General features: G+C 40.8%; 1 protein-coding gene across 1 annotated transcript in view; it reads left to right on the top strand.

Moving 5' to 3' along the window:
- The first annotated feature begins 838 nt into the window (after window positions 1-838).
- The window catches only part of LOC144781710 (cytochrome P450 2F3-like), a 741,839-nt gene continuing 728,091 nt past the window's right edge, over window positions 839-14,586 (top strand). The window contains exon 1 of the mRNA XM_078660685.1: window positions 839-939. The gene's annotated coding sequence lies outside the window, so the exon portion shown is untranslated. The remainder of the gene's footprint in view (window positions 940-14,586) is intronic.

Below are 14,586 nucleotides of genomic sequence, written 5' to 3'. Positions count from 1 at the left end.
TGAGCCTTGAGCCACTATAGCTTAAAAGGCTGGAGACTGCTGTGGAACAAACACAACACCATAACAAAATGTTCAGAAGTCTGTAATGTGCCATTCCTGCGAATACAGTAGCCCTAATCCCATAAATCCGAGAAGGGGAGGGGCGGTCTTTCTTTTCCCGATACAGATTTCTGTATATGAGAACTATATGTTAGCACAAATGTTTTATATTTGTGTGAACATTGAATAAAATATATTTTCCGAACAATTGCACAATAGATATTTTTTTTTTTGTTTTTTATTGTTGTCACTATGATCTGCTGCACGAAGAGACTCGGTTTCAAATGATTGCACCTTATTAGCAAGCAAAATGGTTTATGTTGTAGGACCTGTATAGTAGAAGAAATGCTTCAGTGTAATCTGCACTGCCACGAATGAGATTCCTCCAATCGTTGATTTAGCACTCCACCCACAAACTGGAGGATTATCTGTTATTGCGAACTCTAAATCCAGCCCTGAGGAAAGGTTTGGCTGCCAAGAACTGGTTGTTCCACAAACCTCTGCGTTGTTTAAAGGAGACTGCGGTTTGCACACAATTGCTGGGTTGACATGTGCTTCTCCCCTCGGCACTGATTGTGGTCCACAATCACTTCACCCACAGCCTCTGCTTTCACATTGGCCCCTCTCCAATGCTTTTTAAGGACATGCACTGTTGTGATTGCTGTCTTCCCCAAGTACACAATTTCGTGATTTATCTGACATCGAGTGTAAAATTAGACTTGCAAAGATGCCAAAAAGTTGAGAAATGTGCATTTCAGAAAGCCAAAAACGATATTGCGTCATTCAGCTTCAATGTTGTATAATCACTACCAGCTTATTTTTGTTAGTCCACTCATCAAATACCTCCATCTCAGCACAGCTGCCTGTGATATATAGAATATATTTCCGTAAGAAAACGAGGTAAGGGGCGCATTTGATATTTATTCAAGTTTCCTTTCATGCTTTGCTTGCTCAGCCTGTCAGTTTCAGCGATGTTTAATGAAGGACAATGTTTTAAATGCTTATGCTATTTATTTAGGCAACAATTATATTTTTCTTGGTAAGGTTATTGGTTTAATTGTTAAGTAAATTAATGTATGTCCCGTAGTTTTTTGTTACATCTCTTTGTTAATGCATGTTTTACTTAATATGTTTGTGGGCTAGGTCCCAGAGATAGTCAGTGGTTGTTGGGTTTAATCTGTGGTAGGTATCTTCGTTTATCAGTGGATTCAAGAGGGCCCCAGGTACCATTGCACTCCAATTGGATTACCAAATTAATCCCTATGTATAGTTGGCTCTGCAGGAGTCGTGCTTTGAGCAACACTTACTCCTGAAGGTGTTAAAGGAGGTACTGAATGATACAAATGATTTCAATTAATGATTTTAGGGTCTATTCGGAGCTACCTCTATGAAAAAGATTAGTGGCATAGACGAATGCACTAATTACTATATTTGTATTCAATAATGAGCAGGTGGTTTTATGGCTGTGGGTGCATACAATAGTGGGTGCATAGGCTGATGGGTAGACGTGATTGAATCACTGCATAGATTTAAGCTTAGTTTCATGAATTAATAAATGGGTGGTTGTTCGCTATACATAGATGACGTGTACTCTATGTAGGGCAGTCTGAGAAGAGAAAAGACGGTTGACAGGCTACTGCTAGTATTTGAAATATTTAGCAAGTACTCTTGATAAATGTGTGTAAGTCACTCTTATATCCATTAGGCGGATGCATTCTCCGTCTACCAAGAAACTGCCCAGTGAATATAACATCATAGGGCTTTCAATATCTCAGTATCTATGTCACCACGGATAGGAAAACTTTTCTTGACACTAACCTGTACACCCTACTACATAGATTTAGGGGCGAGGTGAAGTCTGAAGGAGTTTTCCACTGTCACTACTCGGCAGGGCTGCCATGTTTAAAATGGTTTTCTTACCAAGATTTCTCTATGTACTGCAAAATACTCTACATAGGGTCACAAAGAGTTTCCTAAAGTAATGCAAGGCTGAAATTCGGTTGCTGTTGTGTAATGGCGGGGCACCACGGACAGCAACCAGCAAGTTGATGAGGGGCTATTAGGGGGGTATATGAGGGGGTATATAATGGAGGTATAGCACTACCAAATATCACAAAGTATTACTGGGCCACCCAGGTGGCAATGACTAACAACTGGGTATTCACACCGCAGGATGAGCCTGCAGTCAGGTTTAATAAACATGCCATGGGAGGCCGGAGAAACCCAGCAGTGCTATATAGGGTTCACTGACACAATATCAACAAATAAAATATCCCCCTAACACAATATCGAGTTATAAATACCGATGTCAAAACTATCGATATCCTATAATTATAATGGTAAGTACAAAAATATCGAAAAAAATATCAATCATTAATATAGTTGTGCAAAATATCATTTATATATATATATATAAACTAAAATAATAAATGTTAAATAAATTAAATAACACAATTAATAAAAAAAGGTAGATTTAATATACATATTTCAACTTTAAAAAACGTAATTTAAAAAGTTAAACACACACATGTAATAATTAATATATGTATTTACTTTAAAACAATTATTAAACTATTAATTTTAATGTATTTATTAGTTTTTTAAATTATATACAAATTTAACAAATAAACATATATATATATACATGTACTTATAACATAAAATCTATGAAAACATTATTTTCTAAATAAAAACATTTTAAAAATCTTTAAACTTAAATTACACACAGTAAACAGTAGGGAAAGTATTGGATACCGGAGGGTTAAAATTCACTATTCCCACTCCAGTCAGTGCAAGTGTAGGGAAAATGTTGGATAGCGGAGGGGTAAAAAATACTATTCCCACTCCTGTCAGTGTAACAGTAGGGAAAATATTGGATAGCGTAGGAGTAAAAATTACTATTCCCACTCCAATGAGTGCAACAATAGGGAAAATGTTGGATAGTGGAGGGGTAAAAATTACTATTCCCTCTCCAGTCAGTGTAACAGTAGGGAAAGTGTTGGATACCGGAGGGTTAAAATTTACTATTCCCACTCCAGTCAGTGCAACTGTAGGGAAAATGTTGGATAGCGGAGGGGTAAAAAATACTATTCCCACTCCAATGAGGGCAACAAAAGGGAAAATGTTGGATAGCGGAGGGGTAAAAAACTACTATTCCCACTCCAGTCAGTGTAACAGCAGGGAAAATGTTGGATAGCGGAGGAGTAAAAATTATTAGTCCCACTCCAATGACTGCAACAATAAGGAAAATGTTTGATAGCGGAGGGGCAAAAAATACTATTCCCACTCCAGTCAGTGTAACAGTAGGGAAAGTGTTGGATAGCACAGCGGTAAGAATTACTATTCCCACTCCAGTCAGTGCAACAGTTGGGAAAGTGTTGGATAGCGGAGGGGTAAAAATTACTATTCCCACTCCAGTCAGAGCAACTGTAGGGAAAATGTTGGATAGCGGAGGGGTAAAAATTACTATTCCCAGTCCAATGAGTACAATAATAGGGAAAATGTTGGATAGCGGAGGGGTAATAAAATACTATTCCCACTTCAGTCAGTGTAACAGTATTGAAAATGTTGGATAGCGGAGGAGTACAAATTACTATTCCCACTCCAGTGAGTGAAACAGTGGGCAACATGTTGGATAGCAAAGGGGTTAAAATAACTATTCCCACTCCGATGAGTGCAACAGTAGGGAAAGTGTTCGATAGCGGAGGGGTAAAAATTACTATTCCCACTCCAGTCAGTGCAACAGTAGGAAAAGTGTTGGATAGCGGAGGGGTAAAAATTACTATTTCCATTCCGGTCAGTCCAACCGTTGGGAAAGTGTTAAATAGTGAAGGGGTGAAAATTACTATTCCCACTCCGATGAGTGGAACAGTAGGTAAAATGTTGGAAAGCGGAGGGGTAAAAATTACTATTTCCACTCCAGTGAGTGCAACAGTAAGGAAAGTGTTGGATAGCGGAGGGGTAAAAATTACTACTTCCACTCCTGTCAGTCCAACCGTTGGGAAAGTGTTGACTAGTGAAGGGGTAACATTTACTATTCCCACTCCAATGAGTGGAACAGTGGAGAAAGTGTTGAATAGCGGAGGTGTAAAAGTTACTATTCCCACTCCAGTCAGCACAACAGTAGGGAAAGTGTTGGATAGCGGAGGCTTAAAATTTCCGAATCCCACTACAGGCAATGCAACAGTAGGGAAAGTGTTGGATTATGAAGGGGCGAAATATTATTATTCCCACTCCAGTCAGTTCAAAATTAAAAACCTACAAAATATCAACAACAAAATATATTTAAAAAACAAAAAATATATAAATATGTTAAAAATGTAAATTCAAATATATTTAATATAAAAAATAAAAAAATAAAAAAACATGTTATAATGTTAAATACATATCACAAATACCTACAAATATTATATTAAATAAAAAAATAAAAATAAAAAAATCTTTAGTTAGAAACTATTTATAAATATAAACATTCATTATTACAAATTTAGTTTACTTACTTCCTAACCTAACAACACACAATTCACAACCCACATCTAAATATAAAAAAGTATTTCCATAATTAACATAATTATCAATTAAAGAAATATTAATAATTAAAAAACAAACTAAAACACATAAAAATAAATTAACTTCCCACCCATTACCCCTACAACCCCCACAACCCACACCTAAAATTAAACTGTAAAAAAAGTATTTAACAATTAACCATATTTTTCAATTAAAAAACTAATAGTATTTAACAACTTATACTACATTAAGTAAAATTAGTTTACTCACTACCCTTTACCCCCTTAAACCAAAACCAACGCACAAAAAATAATTAACCAATTACAAAAATTAATTATCAATTAATTAATTAACTTTAATTATCAGCTAATTAAAAATTAATTAAACATAAATTACTAACCATCCTTTACCCCTATAAACACAACAACCCACACCTAGAATTAATTACACAATTTCTGTATTAAATTTTCAAATAATTAAATAATATTAATTACCAACCAATTAATTATTCATTAAAAATGCTTTACTTCCCACCATTTACTCCTGTAACTACAGAGCCCGCACCTAAAAAGAATGACACAATTACCATAAAATAATTACTAATTAAGTCATTAATATTAATAAACATACAATTAATAATTAATAAAAAATAAATGACTTCCCACATTATGCCCCTATAAACCCCACACCTGAAATTCACACAAAAAATTAAAAGCACACTTAACACTATAAAATTTCAATAAAATAAATATTAATAAATACAAAACAATCATTATTTATTATAATTTATTTACTTCTCACCCTATTCCCCTATAAACCAACAATCCGCTACAGAACTAAAAAACACACAATATAATAAAAATAGAAATGATAACAACTTACATTTCAACACATATATAAAAACATAAACAACACTTATACAACAAAATACATCACATACATTTGAAATATATACTAAAATTCATAACACTTATTAAAAATCAATATTTCAGACAAATATATTTTTGTATACGATATTAATGACTTTTATATTATTAAAAATGATGGAGGAAAGGAAGAAAGAAAGATGGCAGATTGACTCCGCTCGTCTCCCGCGACCCCCTGCGAGCTCGCGGCAGCCGCCCTCAGGCGCTCGTCCGTGCTTCCCACATCGGAGGGTAATGGATGTAGAAGAACTCCGGTTATGCTGAAATAGAAATACAACACTTGTACAAACTTTACAGATGGCGAAGGGGTGTTTAGAAAAAGGGAAAAATAACCTACTTCCAATGTGCCGGATTACACCGCCCCGGGAAGTGGTGTACGCTGTTCGAGCAGCGCGGTCGTTCTCGCTGGAACTGCTTCAAGCTCTCTCACCTGATTCCGGGATAATTACAGGTAGCTCAGGCAGCAGTCAGAAGCCGGCATTCCTGGAGGTAGCTGCAGGCGAAAGGATGACCCCGCCGCGCACCACTGAGGAGCAAAGCGGCATGGAATTGTCAGCAGAGGCTGGTGTGGCTGGTGCGGCTGTGGGGGGCCGGGATGAGAGAACATGGGATAGTGCAGATGAAGAGCTGCCGGAGGACGGAGCGATAATTTGCGATCCTAGTGGAGATGATGAGTTAAACTTGCACCCAAGGTAGGGAAAGCCGATACTGAAGCTTCTTCAATCCGGTAAGGCAACAGACTTATTGCGGTCCTGAGACTCTGAAAATCCTAATTAAGGATCTGCAATGGTTGAACTTTTAAGCGTAGCATTGCTGGAGAGTAATGGAGGTGAGGCAACATCAGAACCTCTAGACGCTTTTGTAAATCAGGCAGGGTTTGCTAAAATGCCTGAAAAGTTGCAGAAAGATAAAAATAATAATACAAGTAATGTTAACAATGGAGAAACTGAGTTGTCAGAGCATTCAAGCTGCAGCTCTCCAGGTGCTGACTGTATTCTTGTGGCAAATGGCAGCTATCTTATGGATAAAAAACCATTGAATGCTGCTCAAGATTTAAGGCTAGGACAAACTAATCCTGTAATGGAACCAGTTAAACAGTCAAACTCGGCAAACGATACCTTAAAAAGTAGTATTAATGATACAGATGCCCTTAGCATCCCGAAGGCTAGCCCGCCAGTGGTAAAAGGAGCGAGATCAAAGGGTCCAAAGGTTATAAGGACTGGCAAAGGATGTAAAGGCCAAGGTGGTGGAGCTAAGACCCAAGTAGCTAGCACGATGGGACGGCTGAAGGAGGCAGTTGTTAACAATATGAAGGTGGCCCCTGGAGTCAGTCCCCTACGTAAATGGGTAGCTACAAAAGGTTATGTAAAGGCAATCGTCTGAAGGTTGTCTAATCCTGGAGCTACTGGTGGCACGATGGTAGCTGCAGTTGTGGATGGAGAAGTAACTGTGTCTGATGTAGATGAACCATCACTGGCAGCAACTGTGGAGGCAGTAGTGATCCATCACAGCGACTCTAATGTTCAGGATAGGTTACGTAGTGGCCTGAATAATAGCCTCTCAGGTGTGCCAGTGTCAGTGTCATTGGTGAAATTAACAGAACAAACAGTTCATTTGGCTCATTCGGTGCAAGCAGTGGAAAGCCAATTCTCCTGTTTTTTTTATATCTACACCAATGGCTATGAGCTTATCATCTTTGACACACGGAGTCTTAGACAAATAAATCACTGTTAGTAGTCAGCAACCAGCTGAGAGTGAGGAACCAAGATTGGCTAAAGTAATGCAAGCTTTGGTGGTTCAGAGAGCAGAAGCTCAAGAGTATTATCAACAGGCCCAAGTGGACAGCCAAGAAATAAAGCAAACACTGCAAGACGTCACATCTAGGGTTACCCAGCCCTCTACTGAGGTCACGGAGCTACAGGGGCGAGTCGCTGCAGTTGAGGAGGCTAATACATTTACATTTAATGTTGCAAAATCACAGGACTCTCAAATGAGGATCATACAAGCTAAGCTTGAAGATTTTGAAAATGGTTAGCGGAGACAAAATCTAAGGGGTTTTGGAATCCCAGAAGGGAGTGAAGGATCAGACCCTCTGGCGTTTATTTTAATTTTATTTTTTTTAATTTTTATTGAGATGATTCAAGTATTTAAGGTAGAAAAAATTCATTACATGTATCATTACATATATCAATTCATTAAACAGTCATTATACAATTGGGATAAATAATCAGAATAAATAGACACATCATCAGTAATACATAGGCAGTTGAAAAAACAGTAGAAAAAGCGGCATGACTAAAAGGGAGATAAGACAAGATTAAAATGAGCACTATAAATAGGCAAGAGTATACATGAGGACCGAACAATCTTATACACACTTCATCTTGTATCTTCAGTGTCTAGATTCCCTCCATTTTCTAACTGGTGCCCATATATTTCTACCCAATTCATGTTTTTTCTTCCCCTTAAAATCATATAGGCACTCCTCAATGTTATGCATTCCTAAGAGCCTTGAGAGCCATTGTTGGAAGGTGGGCGCATAGGTATCTTTCCATTCAGCTGAAATTAATAAACGTAATATAGCCACAGATATAAAAACTAGGGCTTCCGCCCCACCTTCTGCCTTCAATTTCCCATCCATGCCCACTAAGACCACCGTAGGGGATAGAACAATGTTTTGTTCTAGCAGCCCCTCCAAAAATAGCTGTATCTCCTTAATAATTGGTGTCAAATTCGGGCAGTTCTAAAACATATGGAGTAAATCTGCCGGTCCCGTATTACACCTAGGGCATCTATTATTATCTCTTACCCCCCAGGCAAACAGTTTTGATGGGGTAAACTACAAGTTAAAAAGGGTCTTATAATGCTGAGCCCTTAGATTTGAGGAGCGAAAGATCTTTTTATTTAATACTATGGCTAGATCTAGGTCCACATCTGGGTCCCCGAGTTTGTGAGCTAGAGTGGTTTCAATCCTTTCCATATCATCCTCTAGCTCCTGCAGAAGATTGTTGTAACAAATTTTAATTTTACTTCCTCCTTTTTTCAAATATTCTACTATTGAATACCTCAACAAAGGAGATAGCCTAGGCCTAAGTGATCTAATTGTTTGAGCCAGTTGTGCATATAGTAACCATTGACTGGATGGGAGCCCAAATTTATGTTGCACCACCCCTTGTTGTAAATAATAGCAGTGTATTAAAGCCAAGAATCTCGTCACCTGATATAACATCGCCTAGACACTTAATTCCCAGCACCCTCCAAAGGCGACTATTTGTGTTTAGGCCTAAATGGGCAAAAGTGTTAGATTTCCATATGTCAGTATTAACACGAATGTTTAAGAATTTCCCTACCGACTTCCAAGTTCCCCATGCACCCATCAGAATCTTATATCTGGATCTCTTGTAGTATCTCCTTTCAACCTCACACATCAGCAATCCCACTGCCTTCCTACCCACTAAAAGCTCATAAATAGTAGGGATTGTTTGAACATCAAGCGGAGGTTCTGCTATTCCCGAATCATGTTTAAACAATATATTCATTTGAACTAGCAAACATGTCCAATGATATAGCCTGATATTGGGCATCGCCAGGCCACCCCTCTCGAGTGGTAGAGACATACGTGCACTCAACCTTCTAACTCTCCCATACTGCCAAATGAAGCGGATAAATGTTCCTTCAATCTTCCTAATTGTCCCCTCTTCCAACAGCAATGGTATGGCATGGAACAGGTAGAGCAGCTTAGGAAACATAGTCATTTTTGAGAACATTTACCCTACCGATCAATGATAAATGTAACACGTCTATCCTCTTAAGCTCCTTTTCGATTGACTCCAACAATAGGAGATAATTATCTGGGATGATCTTATTCACATTGGCATTCACCCTTATCCCCAAGTACACTGCTGAGTCCACATATCTTTGATCCGATTTAATAATATTATTTGTGCAAATGATCTGTGTTTTTTCCTCATTCAGGCGATATCCTGATTGTGCACCAAAATCCTTAGCCAATTGACATATCTCAACCATTGCTTGTTGGAGGGCGGTTGTGATAATTGCCAGATCATCGGCGTATGCCAGGATTTTGGTAGAGTGGCCATTAAATATCACCGGGATGATCTGTTCAGACGTCAGAATTTTTTGGATCAAAGGATCTATATACAGCGAAAATAGTATCGGGGAGCAGGGGCAGCCTTGTCGGGTACCCCTTCTGATTATTATCTTATCCGAACTTTGACCCATGACCATAACCCTTGCAGTCGGGTCACTATACATAGCCTTAATTGCCTTCAAGCTCTTCTTCCCAAACCCTCTTCCGGCCAAGATCCCCCACAGGCATTCCCATGTCACACGGTCAAATGCTTTCTCAGCATCGAGAAGGATCATGGCCATATCCTCCCCCCTGGCAGCATGGGCATCAAACAGGGCTATAGCACATCTTATATGATCTGTAGTGCCACGGCCTGGCACAAACCCATGCTGCCAGGGGGAAACCAACCGACCAATAATCCCTCCCAACCTTTTCGCCCAAACCTTAGAGTATAATTTTGTATCTGAATTGATAAGGGAAATCGGACGATATGATCCTGGATTATTTTTGGGTTTGCCTTTTTTATGAAATATGACAATGTTTGTCTCCTTCCAAGTTTCAGGGATTGACCCTGAGCACACTATACCATTGAATAAATCCAGTAGTATTGGGGCAATTTCCTCCTCTAAACACTTATATACCTCAAGGGGGATACCGTCAGGTCCCGCTGCTTTACCAGCAGCTAGTTCCTGAAGCGCTATCTTTACCTCCGTTAGAGTCAGATCAGATTCCAATATCTCCCTACTTCTTTCATCTACTTTTGGGCCATCATCTTTAAGAGTTGGGGTCTGTACTGTCCCACCACCCCCTTCGTCGTATAATTTTTGGTAGAAGGTCTGAAAAACTTTCAGAATCTCCTCCGGTTCAGTATATTCAATCCCATTTTCCTGTATGTAGGAGATCAGATTATTAGATCTCTCCTGCCTAATCCGAAGTGCTAACACTCTTCCTGCCTGTTCCCCCGTCTCGTAACGATTCGTCCTTGAAGACTGGTATTCTCTAGACTCCTTCTGTGTCACTAGCCCCTGGAGATCCGCTTTGATGGTAATCATTCTATTTAAACTTGCCTGACCATCGATCCGCTGCCCTATCTCTTTAATATGTTGTGTTTTCACTATGCCCAGTTTCCCAATCAGAGTTTCAACCTTCTCCCTATCCTCCTTCCTCAATCTGGCTGAGCAATTTATTGTCTCCCCCCTCAGAGACGCCTTAAATGTATCCCAGACTGTATTGCGAGAGGCACTATACCGGTTCATCTCATAGAATTCCTTTGTCCTTTGCCTTATATGTCTCACAAACCTATCATCGGCGAGAAGCTTTCTTTCAAATGACCAATTCATTTGCCGCCTTTTTTCATTATCTACCACACATGTTAGAATCAAAGGGTTATGGTCAGAGATATATTTGGGCAGTTTCGTTATATTAACTTTACAAAGCTTATCTGAGGAGAGAAGGAAATAGTCCAGTTTAGAGTATTTCCGATGCGGGAAAGAAAAATGAGTAAAACCCAATTCAGTCGGATGTTTCACATTCCACACATCCTCGAGTCCATGCGATCTCATAAGTGAGGTAAGCGACCTAAACACTTTTGGCTTGGATCCTGCGTAACTAGCTACCCTATTCCAATCCACCGAAACATTCATATCCCCACACATTATAATAGGTGTTGGCCAGTCTACCAGCTCTTCCTCTAGGATATCAAAGACTTCCGGATCATCATAGTTTGAGCCGTATACTGTACACAAAGTATAACCAAGGGTCAGTTCTGCTATTGCCCATCTTCCTGAGCTATCTGCCTTCACTCTCTTTGCCCCACCTAGATTTTGTTTGGCAAGAATAGCCACCCCCCTAACCATTGAGGTTTGTGATGAGCAGGCCAGTATCTCATAACCCCTAATATATAATAGATTTTTACTAGTCCAGGGCAAATGTGTCTCTTGCATGCAGAGAATGTCCAAATTGTTATATCTCGCGAAGTGACCCACTCTCTGATGCTTCCTCCAATCATTTAACCCAGCGACATTAATGGAGCAGATTTTAATGTGTGACATAGTCTAGTATTCTCCTTTCCTGATAGTATAGAAGGCAAAGTCTTGATTCATTGACTGAAATGAGTGAAGCTCTCTTACTGAAACCAAAACCATTCATATACCGAAACATCTCATTTTTCAATTTTTGCTCCCTCCCCACCCTCCCTTCCCACCAATCTCCCGCCCGCCCCCCACTCCAATCCACCCCCCCAGCACCATCCACCACCCACACACCCACTCGAGTAAGGCGCTCAGACCTAGTCTGTACACATGATGGAGAGCCGATTGAAGCGGTGGAGATGAAATTTTCTCAGAACCGTTAAAAAAAAAAAGAAAACCACACCCTGGATAATAAAATACCGTTACGTTACTTAGTAACTTAGTAACTTAGTAACTAGATACCTTAGGGTAAACGAACACCACACTTCATATAGCTATAGTGCCAAACAGAGGAAATAGGGGAAATAGTACATTTGACCTGTTGACCGTCTTATCGAGGCGTTGTCGATATACCAGTCCACATTATTTTCATCATGCTCATGCCCCTTGAGAGTCCAGATATTCTTTAGCTTTCACCTCCGACGTGAAATACAATGTTCTGCCAGCATTAATTATTTTTAATTGCGCTGGATTGATCAGGTAAGCCTGCATCTTTTTAGCTTGAAAAGGTAAAATCAACTGTCTCAATCTCCAACGTCTCCCAACTGTTATATGGCAGAAGTCTGGCCTAACAAAAAACGAAATCTCCCCAACTGTTTTTCTTGCGTCTGGTCTTGCTTTTTCCGATATTGCTTGTCTCAATAAAAAGTTGCCCAAGAATATCAATATCGCTCTAGGCTTATCCGTTTCCTTTGTATGTTTTTTTGGTTTAAACGGATAAACGGAGTACGATGTGCTCGCTGTATTTCCTCAGCCCAGTTCCAACCAGGAAGATCCACAAAAGCTTGCTCAAAGAGCTTGATGATAAAAGCTCTTACCTCCGACCCTTCAGCCCCCTCCTGTACCCCTAAGACTCGAAGGTTATTCTGCCTTTGCTTGTTCTCCAAATCCTCCAGCTTCCATTGTATGTCCGTTATCTGGGCACTTTGGGGATCCACCTTAGTAGTGGCAGCCGCCGACTCAGCCTCCGTTGAGATCACTCTTTCCTCTAAGTTCGATACTCGGTCGCCTAGGTTGACACACACTTTAGACAGTTTCCTTACTGCGCCTTGCATTTTTCTAACAGCCGCCTGTGCCTTACGGCTGTACTGGCAAGTCTCTTCTCTATGAGCAAGGATCTCCTTGTGTATCACCTCTAAAAGGGACATCTGTGCTGCCTCCCCATGTGGACTACCAAGTAAGGGAGAGTCTGACGAGTGGTCCCAACTAAGCGCCTGGATTTTAATCCCAGCCGGTGGTCTAGCTGAAGATATATGAGGGTCAGGACCATATTCTGGCTCGCTTTCTGTGTCCAAATTACTTCCTTCCTGTACTGAGCTGTCATCATCCGACCACTCACCGCCGTCTGAGACAGAAAAGAAGCATTCACTGGGGGGATTTTCCTTATCTTTATAAATTGGGTTTTCTTGACCAGGGTGGTTCACCATATTAACCATATTATCCGTGGTACCCTCTTGATCTACTGCGGATTTCTGTTCCATTGCCTCATTTGCACTCAAAATTACAGCTTCTGAGTTTTCTCCAGCCCCCTCCTGAGCCTCTATAGCCTCCCTCTTCGAGTCTTGGCCATTGGATTCCCCAGCCATTTTTAAGTTAGTCACCGCTGAGCTACTAGGAGGTTCCGCACTTGTTTCAGACAGATAAAGGGGTATGACCCCCCCCTCCCCCCTCAGCAGCAGCCTCCTTTTCCTGCCCCTTCTCCACAGCCACTGCGCCGGTTTTGAGGTCTTTCTCTTTGCCCATTTTAGCTAGCATATCAATAATAGGGGTAGTTGCCGGCTTAACTTTATTCCCATGTTGATATCTCCTTACCGGGGGCGTCTGCCTCGTCTGATGAGTATCCCCTTCTTCATTCTCGGCTGTGGCTTCAGCAGCTGCTTTCCTTTTTGCGGCGGCTTTTGAAATCGTATTCAATTTCGGCGCCATGACTCCTCTTGGACTTTTGATCCTGTTTACCCCTCGGATTCGGCAGTTTCTCCTTGATACAGGGAACTCCTGTCTGCCCCGCTGGCTTTGCAGATTTAGTGACTCCGCGCTCCTCCCCTCCGCATAGACTTCTCCTTTCGCTGATGCGGGAATCACCTGGCTGCTTCGCTCCGCATAGACTTTGCTTCCTGCTGCTCTCACCGCTTGCGTTAGTTCCCGAAGCAGACGTCCAATGGGCCCGCGGCAGGTGATAGGCCGGAAAATTAGTCGTTCAATGAGCAGCTGATCGGCCGATCTCACCGTTCTCCTCCGTCCTCTCACCAGCAACCCCGTGGAAAATGTCCAAGGCACTGTTGTGTTATGGAAATGCTATAGGTGAGTTTCCATGCCGTATTGCCGAGTTTCCATGCCGTATTGCAGTGATGTGGTTCCCTTCGGCATCCGCAGTCAGACCAGGGTTAGACGCTCATCTCCACCGCCTCCATCACTCACAGCCGTTCTACACGGCCGCCATCTTGCCCAGACCCTCTGGCATTTATTTTTAGTCTATTTCAGAGAGCTTTTCCCGATTTGGCTGACTGGGACATGGACACTTTGCTTCAGCGAGCACACAGGCTACCATTGTTCATATCTCAGGTGAATCAAAATAGGTCCAATTTTGGAAGGCCAATTTTGGATTTTTTGGGTCATTTTTTGATGCGACAAGCAATATACCTAAAGGCGCATCCATCTGCTCCTGTAAAGGTGGATACGATGTCAATGTTCGTGAGATCTGATTTATGTAAACAAACTATGAATAAACCTTGGCGGCTACGCCAATTAATGGACCCGTTTAACCCCTTCGACGCTCATGACGAGCCCAGCTCGTCATGGAGTTTCCATTGGTTTCAATGGAAATTACATGGGA

The sequence above is a fragment of the Lissotriton helveticus genome, chromosome 9 (genome assembly GCF_964261635.1).
Source record: "Lissotriton helveticus chromosome 9, aLisHel1.1, whole genome shotgun sequence".
Lineage (NCBI taxonomy): Eukaryota > Metazoa > Chordata > Amphibia > Caudata > Salamandridae > Lissotriton > Lissotriton helveticus.
The sequence above is the reverse complement of the archived record's forward strand: the minus strand, read 5'-3'. Positions and strand labels throughout refer to the sequence as shown.